Below are 16899 nucleotides of genomic sequence, written 5' to 3'. Positions count from 1 at the left end.
ATGGGGATGGGTAATTGAACTCAGGGGCACTCAACCACTAGCCACATACCCAGCTCTATTTTGTATTTTATTTAAAGACAGGGTCTCACTGAATTGCTTAGCACCTCACCGCTGCTGAGGCTGGCTTTGAACTCTCCATCCTTCTGCCTCAGCCTCCCACGCCCCTGAGATTAGACATGTCCACCACACCCAGCTCATAGTGTTTATATTTTATCTTCAAAGACTACATATTTGACTGATTATTAGTGATAACCAAATATTACTGAAAGGTCTGACTTTATTATCTACTATCTACCCCAAATAATAGTCTTTGGAGAATTTGATATTTTATGTTCTGTGTTGGTTAACCTATCCAAAGCATTCATCTGTGTGATATGTTATATTTTTTGGTTTACAGCCATGGTTCCTGGCTCATAAATCCCTCTCCAAGGCAGGCCATAGGAACTAAACTTTCTCTTCCCCAAGGCAAATCATATACTCTAAATCTTCCTATGCATTTTTGTCTTATGCCTGGTCATAAGAAATTATCTGACTTAACTTGTCTGATGGTGGATCCTGAGACCCCCATTTCAGAAGGGGCCCTGCCCCTTACACAGGGGGAAGGAATGCTGCAGAGAGGTCAGAAGAAACTAATCTGTCAGCCCTTGCTGGGTTTCCCCACTTGGTCTGTTACATTAAATCATGCCTTTATGTCCAATCACATTTCCACATAGTAACCCATGCTTTAATCATGCCCGTGAAAGGAAGTGTCCATAAAAACCAAAAAGACTTCTAAGAGCTTCTGGAGAACTGAACAAGTGGAGGCTTCTGGAGGATGGTATGCCTGGAGAAGGCATGGAAGCTCTGTGTCCTTCCCCATGTGCCTTCCCCTGCATGTCTCTTTATATACACCCTTTGTAACATTCTTTATAATAAGCCAGAAAACATTAGCAAATGTTTTCCTAAGTTCTAGGAGCCTCTTGAACCAATTAATCAAACCAAGGAGAGAGTGATGGGAACCCTACTTTGTAGACAGTCTATCAGAAGCACAGGTAAAAAAAAACCTAGAGCTTGTGATTGGCATCTGAAGAAGGGAGGGGACAGTCTTGGGGACTCAACCTGTGACATATGATGCTATCTCCAGGGAGTGTTAGAATTGAATTAAATTAAATGACATGTAACTGGTGTCTACTACAGAATTAATTGCTTACTTACTAGTGAGAAGAAATTCCTCCGTCTTTTTACAGAAGTGATCTGTGTTGAGAGCACATAGTGACAGAAAGAGAGGCAGAGTTTGTTTTTGTTTGTTTGTTTGTTTGTCTGCTTTCCATTCTATATCCTTATACTCTATCTTTAAAAATTTTGCTGGGAAGGTCAGTAACCCAGACACAGCTGAAATCTAGTATTTCACACTGTATTGGCTTCAAAGGAAGATTTGTTAAACATGTGCTATGAGTTATAAAACCCAAGAAGATACATAAGAAATATGAGGATAAATTTTGTTGAGTACTAACCACCTTATTTTTATCTTCTACTATTTAATTTTAAAAGATTGTTAATAGAAATCTCTGCCACTATCCACCTCCCCACACATCTCCATACACACTGGCTTTTTAATCATTCCTCAAACACACCATTTCCTCCTGCCTGAAGGATTTTGCACTTGCTTTTTTCCCTTGTATTCACTACATATATTTGTATAATAAAAGGCCCTAAAACTGCATGATTTAGGATAATAAATATGTATTATCCCACAGTCCTTTGGGGTCATAATTTCAGGAGGGCTTTAGCTGTGTGCTGTGGCTCAGGATCTCGTGCAAGGTTGCAGTAAGGTGTCACTCAGGGAGACTATCATTTGAAGGTTGGAAGAGGGGGCTGGTGGACCCACTTCCAAGATGGCTCACTCACATGGCTGGCAAACTGGCTGTTGACAGGAGGTCTCAGTTTCTTGTGACATGTTCATCTCCATAGAGTTTCTTGTGTGTCCTCATGATCTGGTAGCTGACTGTCCCTGAGAATGTTCCAGGTGATTTGCACACTGTCACTTCCACTGTAGTCTACCAGTGATCTGGACGGATCCTGATGTGGTGTGTAAAAGGACTGTTCAAAGCCATAAATACTAGGAGGCAAGGATCAATGAGTATGGATCAATGGGCTACCCTCTTCTTTCAGATCTCTGTGCTTTTCCTTAGCTCACCAGTTCAGGGTCACATTTACTGAAATGTGACCTTAAAAAGATCTTTCTACCTGTATGCCTTGCCTATCACATTATCTCCCCTTACCCTACATTACTTTTTTAGCACTTATCAATGCTTAATATCATATTGTTTACTCACTAATCTGTGTTTTTTTTTTCACTAATCTGTTTAACTTTTTAATCATCTATCCCCTAAGGTTCATGATGGGAGAAACTTGTCTGTCTTGTTCACAATGCAGGCCAATCACTGAACACAGTGCCCAACATAAGATAAGCACTCAGGTAAATAGCTTCTGAATAAATTAATGGCTTTTAAAGAAGTGGTAATGATTCACACTGGGCTCTTCATGCTCCTTCACAATTTGCAACTCCATGCAGATAAATATGAGCAATAACTTGAAGGATGACAAATCTTAAGATTCAAGCTCCGTTAATCATATTACTTTTAAGCAAATCATAGTGTTTGTTACTAATTAAGTTTTCGTTATCCACTATGAATGACTGCTTTTCTAAGGAAAATTTCCAGGATTTAAAGATATTTTAATTACATTATGTATTATGTAATTATGTATTATGTATTATGATAAATTAATTTATCATAATAAATTAATAAATAAATTAAATAAATAATAATGATAATAAATAATAATAAATTAAATAAATGTATTATGATAAATTAATATTATTAATTATGTATTATGATAAAAAGTAAGTGATTTTCAATATTTAAGTTATAATAAGAAACAGTAAACCCAGGCATAGTGGTATATTCCATAATCCCAGGTACTTGAGAGAGTGAGGCAGGAGGATCACAAGTTTGAGGACAGACTGGGCAATTTAGTGAGACTCTGTCTCAAAGTAAATATTAAAAGGTTAAAAGGTCAGGGACATAGTTCAGTGGTAAAGCACTTGCCTAGCAGCCTAAGCCTCTGGGTTCAATCACTAGTACCAGGGAAGAAAGAGAGAGAGAGAGAGAGAGAGAAAGAGAGAGAGAGAGAGAGAAAACCATGAGGGGATAATATTTGGAAATAAATGTAGATGAATAGAGATATTAATTTTGAAAAGGGCTTAATCTCATTAAATACCATTACTCGAATATTTTATACTTCCGACTTTTGAAATATTTAAAACTTCTAGTTTTTATTATCTTGGTAGGTAAAATGTAACCTACCATTTTTATCACTGAACTAAAAAAAAAATTACGTTTATTTTTTAAAAATAAAGGAGAGTTCTATATGTTGACACTGCTTGTTTTTAACATACACCTCTCTAGGAGGTAAGAATACAACTTGCCCCTTCCCTGTTAAGAATATACTCAAAGCTTAAGCTTAATATTGAACTTTCATCTAAAATGCTACAGTCTGTGCTTTTCACAAAGAAAGATTAGAAATGGTCCATCAAATGCTCATTTATGCATTTGCACCTCTACAATTAGATTATCATGGAGATGATCTGTTCAAACTAATAGCTTTCATAGCAAATGTAATTATTCTAGCTTTTATCCATCTTAATTGAATAGGAGAGCAAAAATGGATAGGTTGGGCAAAGTAAGCCAAAAGTTATTTGATAAATGAACCTCTAAGACCAAAGTAAGTCAAAACAAAAAGTGCATTCTAAAGTAAAGAGTGGAAGTTTTTTTTTTTTTTTTTGCCCATAATAATAAAATCACTAAGTAAAAAGAATATTGGAAAGTATTTAATTCACCCTTCCAGTCCAAACAGAAGCTTTCTCTGCAGCTTCTACTTGAACACCATGATGTTCAGAAAATCTGATTCAAGTGTTCTTCTTATATCGAGTCAAAATAAGAAAACTTCCAGTTTCACTATTAACCTTGAAATAAGGTTAATCTTTCTACCACTTGACAATGTTTAAATCAGTGGTTCCACAATATGGGTGTACATTGGAGTCATCAAGGACACTTAACTAATGGGGCTGGGGATGTACCTTACAGGTAGAGCCTGTGACTGGCACACACAAGGCCCTGGGTTCAATCCCCAGTTACCACCACCAAAAAAAAAAAAAAAAAAAAAAAGGATGTTTAAATACTGATGCCTAGAACTACCAGCAAAATTCTGATTCATCTTATCTGGGATATAGCTTGGGCCTTGAAAGATTTTAAAGCTCTTCATGTGTTTGAGAGCTTTATATTATGGACAGAGTTGAGAACCATTATAATTAAAAAGAAGCATCTTGATTCCAGCACTTTAGATCTTCTCTTCCCAAAATAAGTGCTTCCCTTTTTCTTCAATGATTCTTTATATGACAAAATTTCCAGATTCCCTCATCTTGGTCCCCTCAATATGCTCTACTTAGTCAAAGTCTATCTAGTGCGGAATAAATTTGTCATTTTCTTATTGGCAATTTCTTATTCTTTGCAGTTTAAAGTGCAGTACTGTTTGAATAATTAGGTGGCACTGTGGCACACAATAAGCCAAGTCAACTAAGTTTCTAATTCCCTTTCACATGAATTTATACTAAACCTGAATGTACAGAGTTGATTTTTAAAATTTTCTAATTTACTTTTGCCCTAAATAACTTCTACCTTATTGGCTCAGTTTCATTTATTCTAATTTGCTAAGTTTTAAATGAAGCATTATCCAATTATTCAGTATACTCAATAACCCAGGGCTGAGATTAGGGTGAGGCCATGCACAGAATTTAAGGGGCACCAAAACAATCAGGAATCAAGACATATAACATTTCAGGGAAATATTTTTTAAATCAATGCCCAAAAATCCACAGTAAACAAAATTATCAAAACTTTAAATAATATGGACTCTGTTTATTTGTTTTGTCCCAGCACTATTGTGCAGTGGGAACAGTCATTTCTAAGAAACCTGGGCCAGAACCATCAAGGCCTCCCATTCCCATACCAGCGGGACTATGAAGACTATAATGACATCAAACCTATGGACAAGGCTGAGATTTATAATAGGGTTGTTTAATAGGATCGTTTTGGGGTTTGTTTTTGTTTTGTTTTGGGGTACTGGGGATTTAATGCAGGAGCACTTAACTGAACTACTACATCCTCAGTTCTTTTTCTTTTTCTTTTTCTTTTAATTATTATTTTGAGACAGGTCTCACTAAGTTGCTTAGGGCCTTGCTAAGTTGCTGAGGTCAGCTTTCAACTTGTGATCCTCCTGCCTCAGCCTCCCTAGCCACTGGGATTACAGGCATGTGCCATTGTGCCAGACAGGGTCATGATTTTTGATTATTGATTTTTTTATTGCCTTTTCCAATTGGTTCATAATATGGGAGGATATTGTATATAATCATTGCAATAACCATTTGCCTCCATGCTCAGTTTTGCATTATTTGTAAATTTGATAAACATGAATTTTGTATCTTTGTCTAAGGCATTAATTGATCAAATAAATTGATCAATTGATCTAAGAAATTCAAGTATAAACTTTAGTTGATTGAAAGAACTTGCTCCAGTTTAAAACTGTTCACTCTAGAAATCTACTTATCTGTTGTCATTTGATTTACATTGCTCCATCTTTACATTTCTGTACCTTGGAGTCACTCTTTATTCACTAAATTGAATGTTAACTTAAAAATATGATTAATTGGACTATCTCATTTCGTGTGAATGGTAAATATCAGAAAGATTACAGTGTTTTGAAATTTGCATTGTCTCTACACAGAAATAAATTGTTAATTCTTTTTATTTACAGCAATTATCTCTACAAATGGATAACCACACAGAATAAAGAGGTAGAAGTTATAGAACATCACACTTTTATGAAATACAAGGAAGAATTTTCCAACAACTAGACATGTTCAGACTTAAATGTGAGATAGTGATGTCCCTATCATTATAAATGTTTAGGCAAAAGTCCACCAATTGCTGTGGATGTCCTAGCAGGGATTCTAAGGACATGTTTTAGTCAACTTTTTTGCTTCTATGACTAAAAGACCCCACCAGAAAAATTATAGAGGAGGAAAGGTTTATTTGAGGGCTCATGGTTTCAGAGGTTTCATAGAAGGCTGACTCCATTCCTTAGGGCTCGAGGTGAGAAAGCACATAATGGCAGAGTGTGTGACAGAGGGAAGCAGCTCACATAAAATGAGGAAACAGAGAGAGTCTCCACTCACCAGATACAAATATATACCCAAAGTCACGCCCCAATTCCCACCTCCTCTAGCCACACCCTACCACTTCAGTTACCACCAGGTAATCCCTATTAGGGGATTAAATCACTTGTCACTATGATAAGACTCTCACAACCCAATCATTTCTCCTCTGAACCTTCTTGCATTGTCTCACCCTTGAGCTTCTGGGGAACACCATCTAAACCACGACAGACTAAGAGGAGTTAAAAATGGGTAAGATGGTAAATTTTATGTTATATGTATTTTAACACAATAAAGAATAGAGGGGAAGCTGAGAATGTGACTCAGTGGTAGAACGTTCACCTAGCACATGTGAGGCTCAGGGTTCAATCCTCAGCACTACATAAAAATGAAATAAATAAAATAAAGGCATTGTGTCCATCTATGACTAAACATACATTAAAAAAAAAAAAAAGAATTGAAGGGAAGTATAAGAATACCTTGAATTCTTTTACCCCAGAGGTCCTTTCCAACTCTAGAACGCACAGATAAGAGTCCATAAAATAAGCAGTACCTATGTGTTTCCATAGGAGTAAAACTAGTGGTTCTTTCAACTTGGTTTTAAATGTAACTATGAATTGAAAAGATACTTGGAAAAGAAAAATGTAATTATTTTTATGATTTTAAACCCAAAGGCTAAACACACATTCTAAGTTGCCCCAACTTCCTTCTGAACAATCACACATCATTTTGTCTGCACTCTGGAATCTGTTCTATTATCTGCCTATAATACCTTTCCGAGCAGTAAAGTCTATGTCTAGTAAAGTAGACATTTACTACTTACACTGTGAGGTAGAATACCATGTTATTGTATTTGTTCTACAATTGCCCTTTCCTTACCACAAAGGAAAAATTAAAAGTCTTTTCTGTTGTTTCCATATTTTTTTAACAAATTGTATTTAGGGGTAATAATAAAATGTTGATATATCCTATGGAAATACATTTACTGGACCCAAGATAGAATGGAGTTTTGTTCCATTAGAGGTGAAATACACATCTTTGGCTTCTCTGTGCTAGTTGTCTTCAACCTGGCTGTTCTTTGGAATCACCTGGGAAGCCCTTGAAGTCCTGATGACAGGACCCCTCCTCAACCAGTTAAATCAGAGTGTCTCCTACAGGCAAAGAAGCCTGGGCAAGACTATTAAAATTTCTAAGTAGTTTTCAATGTGCCCTGAGAATCCAGAGCCACTGTTATATTTATATGTTCTCTCTCTCACTTGCTCTCTGGCACAGGTGGAACTTAAAACAATAAAGAAAATAGTCAAAGTTTCCCTGCATGTGATCAATTCCACACCAGTAACTGAGACACAGATGCTATCAGAATATTTTAAGTGCCCAAAGAGGACAGAGTGTCAATCATTGACTTACAAAAAGAGGTTTTATCCCTCCATCTGGAGAAATAAAAGGTCAAAAATATTACTTTTCCTAAAACTGAGCTGAAAATAAAACATTCTAATTCACACTTTGGGGATTGTTCTGTTCTGTTTTTGCTATAAAACCACAGTTGAGAAGTAAGTAGACAGTAATTTGGGAAACTCCAGCTGTCACAGTACCCTTTCTGATTTCAGGTAGGTCATACCAGAGCACCAGTAGTGGCCATTGATTTCAAAAATGATACAATAATGCCTTTTACATATTGGATTATTTTCATTTTAAGAACTCAGTTATGGTCTAATAATTGGAATATTTTTTTAAATGAGCATTTGTCAGAACAATTGTATCATAATTAATTATATTAATTGTACAATGTAATGGATCTCACTGTGACATTTCCATACATGCATACATCATGCTTTGATTGTATCCACCCTCCCCACAACTCTCTCTTGCCTTTCCCTCCACCTCCCCTTGGTTCTCTTTCTTTTCTCTAACAGTCCATCTACTATTTTAAAGGTTTTTTCTAAAAAAGTTTCCACATATGAGTAGAAACATGTGATACTTATTGTGAGAAATAAAAAGTCTGGTGGTCCATTTTCAGAATACAGTATTTAGCTTTAAATATGAAATGCCTGGGAATGTAAGAAAAGCATCTGGAGGGGAGAGTAAACCGAAAAGTTAAAATAAATAAATAAATAAATAAATAAATAGTTGCATAAAAATTCACAGTCCATTGACAAACAGGAGGTGAGAAAGTAGGAGCCCAAACTGACCAACAGAGATGAACTGTGTAAGTGCCAAAAGGCACTCAATCCAAGGAGACTTTCCACCTACAAGAGAACAGAGGGAGGTGGGAAAAACTAAAGGTATAGTTCTTTAAAAAAAAAAAAAACCAATAGGAGACAGTAGAACCTAGGCAACATTCCTGAAGACTGCACAACCCATAGGACTCAGCCAATGAGCAACTGGGGGAGGGGCCTTGCATTCTACGGGATAAAATGCAGGTTTTACCCAATCGTGCGTCCCTCATCACCAGGCACCCAATCTTGTAAGACGTCATTAAAATAAAGTCTCGTTTTTGCTGTACTTTGTGTCTCTTAGTCCATTCTTCAGGCTTGAACAGGTGAGAGTGTTTCTCACACTTACCTTCCTATATCTAATTTCACTTAACATAACAATCGCCAGTTCCATTCATTTTCCTAAGAAAGACATAATTTCATTCTTTTTTGTGGCCAAATAAAATTCCTGTGTGTGTGTGTGTGTGTGTGTGTGTGTGTGTGTGTGTGGTCCTGGGGATCAAGCCCATGACCTTGTGCAAGCTGGGCAAACACCATACCACTGAGCTATGTCCCCAGTAATAGAAGAAGCAATTTAAAAGTTTGGTAATAGCAGATCGGTTAAAAAAGAACATGAATGAAAAGTAGAGGTATATTAAACTAATTCTTTGGTACAAAAAAGTTCAGATTGCAATGTAGCATAAATGCTATGATCTCATTTTTATAAACATATACAGTTATAGACCAACATATATTAACTTTAAACATGTTAACTTTAAGATCCATAATATAGTTGTCCATAAACATGAGATATACATATAAATATGTAGATTAAATGAATTTATAATCATTTATATACCATATTTTCCCATCTTTTTGTTTTTTATCTATGGGGTTTAAATTATTGGTAATTTTTAAAATTTTGTTTTGTTTTTTATTTATTTATTTTTAAATTAATACCCAGAAATTTTTATTTTTTTAAATGGGCATATCAAAATATCAAACTTTACAATTCTGTGAGTTTTAAAAGAATATTTTCCTTTTTGTTTAAGGATCAATAAATTACATAGTAAAGAAATACTAAAAGATTTTATAAATCTATATTTTTTTTTGCTGGAGTATACTTAGGCATAATCTATAATTTTGCATACAGGTTAAGTATTCCTTATCTGACATGCATACAACAAGAAGTGTTCCAGATTTCAGATTTTTTTTTTTTTTTAGATTTTGGAATATTTTCATATACATAATGAGATATCTTGGGAAGGCAACCCAAATCTAAACATGAAATTTATTCATGTTTTATACACATCTTATACCCATAGCCACAGTAATTTTATACAATATTTTAAATAATTTTGTGCATAAAACAAGGTTGCATGGTATGGAATTTTCCAAAAGTAGCACCATGCTGATATTTAAAAAGTTTCAGATTTTAAAGCATTTCAGATTTTGAACTCAACCTGTATTATATCTCAAATCATCGCTAAGATAATTAGAGTGAGGGATTTTGAAGAAGAAAGAAATACCAAATTAATAATCCAGTTCAATCTCTCAAATCTATTTGTCAAAACTATTCCAAATTTTACCTACTTCCTAAGGCTTATGGACAAGCCCTAAATCTCTCCATCCTCTGAATTCTTAGATTTTTGTCTGAACAACTCATTTAGAACTCAATCCAGTATTGCGGTATGTTGGCATTTCACTTTTCATATATGTAAGACTGCCCTTACAATAAGAATATAAGCAAAGAAAGGCTGTATTAGGGGCTGGGGAGATAGCTCAGTCGGTAGAGTACTTGCCTTGTAAGCACAAGGCCCTGGGTTCAATCCCCAGCACCAAAAAAAAAAAAAGAAAGGCTGTATTATACAGTCCAACAGAGTTATGCACACTTACAGTCACCAGGGGAATGGGTCTTCACAATGAAGTTTGCTCAACTACACTCAAATCATGAGAGGTCAAGTCTCTGAAAATCTTCTTGCATGTACAGTTAAATTGGTAATACTTTCAGTAACCTTGTCCAGAAGATTATGTCATGGCATATGTGACAATGATTCTAATTTGTGTAATCTGTTGGTATTTATAAATATGACTTCATCTGATCATGCACATGTTGCTTAATTAACCAAAAATGCTTTATTTACATAGCATAGGTGACAGTCAAATTTTTATTCAAATGATGAATTTAGGAAAGGGCTTCCTTTTTGGAAATGTGAGACCTTTGAAATACTCCAAAATGAAGAAAAAAAGAGTTTCATAGTGAATTAAGAGTGGAAAATAGTGCATACTTCAGTCAACTCTTGGGAATTCACACCATGTATTGACATATTCTGGCTCTAGTGAATTCTTGCAATGTCAACCTGTTTAATTTCACTTAATACAGAATTTTTCAATGAAATCATTTGTTGTGTAACATTCAGTAACATCCTGCAGAACATACGTTAGGAAATGCTGATTATAAGATTCTGAATTACACTTCCTCTTTCTTAAAAGTCATACCAAAATATCACACTTTATTACCAAATTATCACCATATGGTTTGTTAGGGCTAATTAAAGAAACCTTAGCATCATAAGCCTTTGTTGTGTTCAAAGTTTTCCTCAGAGATTTGTCATGCAGAAGATCATCCATCATCTGAAAAGCCAAGAAAACAATCCATATATTTTAAGATTCTTAGAAACAAAGATGATGGTTTCATTTGCCAGTTAGACTTCACAGAAGGTGCACAGAAGGCTGTCAAACTTCCATTTGCTAATATGTTTCTCAGATAGTCATTCCTTTTCTCTGGTTCAACTGTTAGATTACAGTGGTAATACTTCAAAATATTCTATCAGAGAATGAATCTATCGACACGAAAGGAAGCTGTGGTTGACACAGTGAGACTGCTGGAAAAAAAAAGAACGGTGGAAAAGAACATCTATCCTGGCAGAGAACAAAACCTTCTGGCTACACTTAAAATATTAAAATCTGGTTTGCAGCAGCTTCTGTCCCTTTGTGAAAACAGAGAAAGATGGTAAAAGCACAGAGCTGGAATAGGGTTCTGGATACCATAGTAACAGCATCTTCAGGGATGACATTATGTACCACCTGGTGCTCTCCTGACTAAATTGCAGTATTATGTCTCAGTATTCACCAAGGTGGGACAAAGCCCAGGCATAAAACAGAACAATCGGGTTTAAGCAACAATTCACCTACAGGTTGGAGTAGAATGCATCAATCTTTTTTATTTTCCTAATAATGTCCTTTGTGCTACCAGGTGTTAGCACCATAACAAGATTTATGAACAGAGCCAAAATACAAAGTACTCTAAAAGTAAAACAGAGAACTATAAATTTGAATTCACAAACCTGCATAGAAGACTTTACTGAAATCTATTGAGTTCAGTAAGAAAGTTTTTGCCAAACTTTTATCTATTTAATCCACAGAGGTGCTGAAGCAGAAGCTGAACAACAGTGCTGCAGAAATATGGAGGAGGATTGGACAAGACCTTGACTGAGAGGGTCTCTCAGTGCTCTCCCAGGTCAAAATGCAATGCTTCTATGACAGTCACAAGTTTCCAAATGTTAGGATGGAGCAACCTACTAAAGGTAATGATAATTTTCTACCTTCTCATCAAAAAGAAACCCTTCATGGTTTTGTAAACTTATTCAAACAGGGAAGTTGTTATCTTGCTGTGGGCTCAAATTCATTTCCAGACATACCAGTATTAATTCAGCAAGCTCCTACTCACTGAGAATTTGTTCCAAGTGGAGCACCCATAAGTTCTATGAAAAAATATATGTTGATATTAAGCACCAAATATCTCTGACTCCCTGCTGATTATACTTCCTGTCACATTTTGAAATTAAACATGACATGTGGCCAGTTGGGCCCATGAATTATAAGTAAAAGTACATCACTTCCAATGCATCATCTGCTATGTTCTCTCTCCTCTTCTTCTGTGATCTTGGAAGCACATGTTAAAATAAAGTCTCTAGCACCTGAGGTCCTGGAGTCACTCCACTGAGCAGGTACTCCCAGTCCATCCAGCATGAAACCCAAGCAAAAAATAAGCTGTCTTAAGTGATCGAGAGTTGAACTGTTGTTTACCACATTATAGTGTGGCCTCTCCTGTCTTGTAAGAAAAAGATAATAGTTTGCTTTTTGTGGAAGGGGCAGGGTACTATGGATTGAACCAAGGGGCCTTTACCCAACCCTTTTTACTTTTTGTTTGAAAAAGATCTCACTGAGTTGCCCAGTGATCTCCAATTTGTGATCCTCCAGTCTCAACCCCCCAGTAACTAGGATGACAGGCATGGGCCACAGCACCCAGCTAAAAGATAATAGCTTTTTAAAGCACCATGTACACAGCTCATTATATGTTATACCCTCTTGTCTTGACCACAATCTCATGATAAAATTATCTCTACTTTTATTTAACAGAGGAGAAAATTGTGTACCCGAGAAATTAAGTAACTTACCGAAGAGTAAACAGATGGAAAATTACTGAACCACAAATCAAATCAGGTTCTGAATCCACCCATGCAGCCTGCTCTTGAGGAAGTTAGATTCTAGTCAGAGTTCATTTTAAAAAGACAAAATATAATAATTCTGAGACAAAGCAAGTATGTAATGTGTATAACAGACTAGGTAAAGAAAAACTTGGCAGAAATATAAACTATAAATAGAAAAAAATCAATTTAGATCAAATTTAATCAGTAATATTGGTGCTAATGGGTCTTCAGTCAAATCTATACAATTTGGCAGGGTTCGATGAGTAAAAAGAATGGGGAAAGCAATAGAAGCTGAAGGCACTGCAGAAGCACACATGAAGAGGAAGGAAACTAATAGAAGAAAATGGAGGAGCTGGGGGTATAGCTCAGTGGTGAAACATGCACTTAGCATGCATGAAATCCTGGTTTCAATCCCTAGCACCAGATAATAATTTTAAAAGGATAGGTATGGTTGTAGCAAAATATTATCTTTTTATTATTATAATTATTCAATACTATTAATTGCAAAAATTAAAAATTAATGGGTTTCACCTTGACATGCATATATTGTGCTTTGATTATATTCGCCCTTCCTACCACCCTCTCTACCCCTCCCTTATCAGGAGACCCCTGCCTCCACACCAAGAAGATAAGAAGAGGTTATCATGCAGACAGCAAGATCCAAAGAACAACCCCATCCTCAGTTGAGGCCGAGCCTCACCATTAGAGCCCTCTCTCAGACAAATTTGATCCCCAAACAGAAATCTCAGTTTATAATTTAGTCAGTGTAAACAATAGGAAACTGAATTGTTTCAATCAAAAGAACTGTGAGATGGAATATCAGGGAGAAAAAATTGGTTCATGAGTGTGCCTTAATAGATGGTAGGTGTCAAACACTGAGACTTCACATAATGAGAAGCTCTACAGGCAGAGGCAGCAATGTATACAGCATGCCTAAATTGCAGGAGAGATTTGGGAGGGAAGAGTAGAAGATAAAATAGTAAACTAACTGCAAATATGTTTGCAAAGCATTGGCCAAATAATCAACAAGTTAATGTGTTATTATCAGATTGTGGATGGGTTTAAAAGCTGAAGGTGTCTCAAAGGCATGGAAAAGCACCAGAGGCTTTTGAAAAGAGGATTAATATAATTTAATGCATTTATTTTTATTTATTACATTTGCATGGTAATTTGTTTCCCATTATGTTCTCTACGGTGCTAAAAATATGGTGAAAACACTGAGAAGCAATTGCTTTGAGGTCTTCCTTTAGATTTAATGAATCCTTTATCTTAAGAATACTAAAATGTTTTGAATGAAAATGGTTTTTTTATTATAAAAATGCTATAAGAGTATTCCCCATATTAGATTTAGAAAACGTATTTTTAAAGAAGATCCAATTCATAATAGAAAACAATAATTGTAATAGCTATATCATTCCCATGGTTAAACCTAAAAAAAGAAATGTAAAAGTAATGCAAGTGTGTGAATTATATTCCCATAAAGCTTTGCCAAAAAAATTAACACAGAAAATACAGTCTTTGAAATAATTAATGTAAAACTGATACATATCTCCTTCAAGATTTTTTTAAATAAAAATTATGCTTTGCACATTATTATGAAATCTTCTTTTTTTCAATGGTCATGATATTGAGACACTTTTCCAAATAAAAGAACATTAAAAATCATTAATATTTCTTTATACATATATTCCATAATTTATCAAATTTGTTGCTGGGCAAATATAACATTTTCAACTGTTTAATGTTAAAAACAATGAGGTAGAAATATTGTCAGATTATTTCTGTTGAATATAATTCTACAAGAAAAATTGGATCAAAGAAAGTAAACATGCTTTAATGTACATGTTAATGAAAAAGTTACAGCAATTTAAATCCTGAATCCCTTTTCACATACCTTGGTATGTGATAATTTCCAACTTAGAAATGATCATTTTATAGCTTTGCCAAGTAAAAATTGTTACCTCATGATTATCTTAAATTTCATTTCTTGAATTAATATTGTACTTCAATTTTTATACATGTTCTCAAAATATGAATTTTTAGTTGCCTATTCATCATATCCTTTGCCCATTTTTCTACTGATATGTTTCTTCAAGTGTTTTTGAACAATACGTCTAGTTAGAATATGCTAAAAAGATTGAAGCATATGTACTGTATGCAACGACAGAAAATTAAGATTTCAGAACATAAATCTTCATGTCATTTGTATTGCTACAAAGTTGTGGCTTGTTTTATTTAGGCCCAGAGTGATTTTACGATCAAAAGAACAATAGAACCAAAGTAATTTCAATTTGTAATTCAACACAGACAATAATCAAGACACATGTAAGCAAAAATACTTCAGTTTTAGTTTTTTGATTTACTGGGGATTGAGCCTGAGGCCTTGTACATGCTAAGCAAGCACTGAGCTACATCCCAGTTCTTGATTTTTAATCCAACTCCTTTACCTCCATTCTGGAATGCTATGAAGGAAAATGAATATGTATAATGCACTTGTTGAAAATTCTTTTCCTCTCCTGTCCTTTCACTTCAGTGCCTCTGAAGCCAATTTCTCTCTTCAAAGCCACCAAAAATCTCCTCCTCCTCCTAGCAACTTTTAGTTCTATCTCTACTCTCTATACTGTATCATGTGTTGGAGAAAATATATTTAAAAACAAAATCTCCTGCCTACTAAGAAAACTTCTCCACAAATGTGGAAGAGAAAGAAAACAGTTTCACTATGGAATAAGCATTAAACCAGAATGTGACATGCATCACAGGCATTCCACCCAGAGATTGCAAAGTCAGAAAGAAATCTCTCCCTTTGATGCAGCTTAGCAGACACACTTAGGTGCATACATGTTCTCAAATACATGTCAACCAGTCCTCAGGTAAGAGGACCCGACAACCCCACTTCACACCATCCATATTCATTTCACCTAGTAACTGAGGTGACCATTTGTGTTTGCCACCTAAGTTTATCCAAAAAAAGATAAATTTCTCATTATTATAATTCTTTATGACTAGAAGTTGTTTTAATGTGTGTCTCTATGAAGCCGAGGTCCCACCATCTTCCAGAAACTAGGAAGTAGGGGCGCACTCCTTGCTGATTTCATTTCAAGGATATGGCTCTCAGCTCCTTAAAAAAACATTCCTGGGTTGTAAAGCAGGCAGGAGGCTTATTTAGGTTTTAAAAGTTCACACACATCTTAAAGAGACAGAAAGAATTTACAATTACAACTTTTCTAAAGAATATGTCCTAAAAGAAAATGACTGGGAGTGTTTCCCTTCAGCACCAGGGAAAATGTTGGGTTTTTTTTTTTTTTTTTTCCTTTTTTAATTTTGAATTAACCCTTATGCACACATATTGGTTTAACCTTCCTCAGTTTGGTAACACCAAACCTTTCTGTTGAGAGCACAGGAGACCAGGCCAGAGTCCTCCATGGTGAGGAGGGGGCAGTGGCCCAGGATGAAGAAAATACTTTGCTGTCCCTCAGGAAATACCCTGAAGCTACTAAATCACCTTTAGACATTGATCTCAAATTCCAATCATACTTCTGTGATTACTTTGCTGAGTACTGGAAGCAAAGCAATATAACTTACAAATCTCAGTTTCCTCATCAGAAAACAGAATGATTATTTATGTAGTCTTCCAATTACAAAACTATTTTTCATGAGCAGCATGTAGCAGAAAATGCATGGTAACAGAATTTTCAAACAGTCACCCTAGTAAAAGTTACAATGAACAAATTTCCAGAAAATTGAAACATGATATTAAATAATGAAGAGAAACAGCTGAAAAGGAAGGGGAAAAAAAGTAAAAACAAGGCTGCCTCTTCCAGAACATCATGGAGCAATTCACATGGAATGGTCAATAGCAATAGACACAGACTTTACTGGGAAATTATTGCCAAAGCTCGGTGCACTGAGCTCTGCTAAGTTACCTCTCTGATCTTCTAGCCATATCCTAAAAAAATCATCA

Source organism: Sciurus carolinensis, chromosome 4 (assembly GCF_902686445.1).
Source record: "Sciurus carolinensis chromosome 4, mSciCar1.2, whole genome shotgun sequence".
Taxonomy (NCBI): Eukaryota; Metazoa; Chordata; class Mammalia; order Rodentia; family Sciuridae; genus Sciurus; species Sciurus carolinensis.
The sequence above is the reverse complement of the archived record's forward strand: the minus strand, read 5'-3'. Positions refer to the sequence as shown.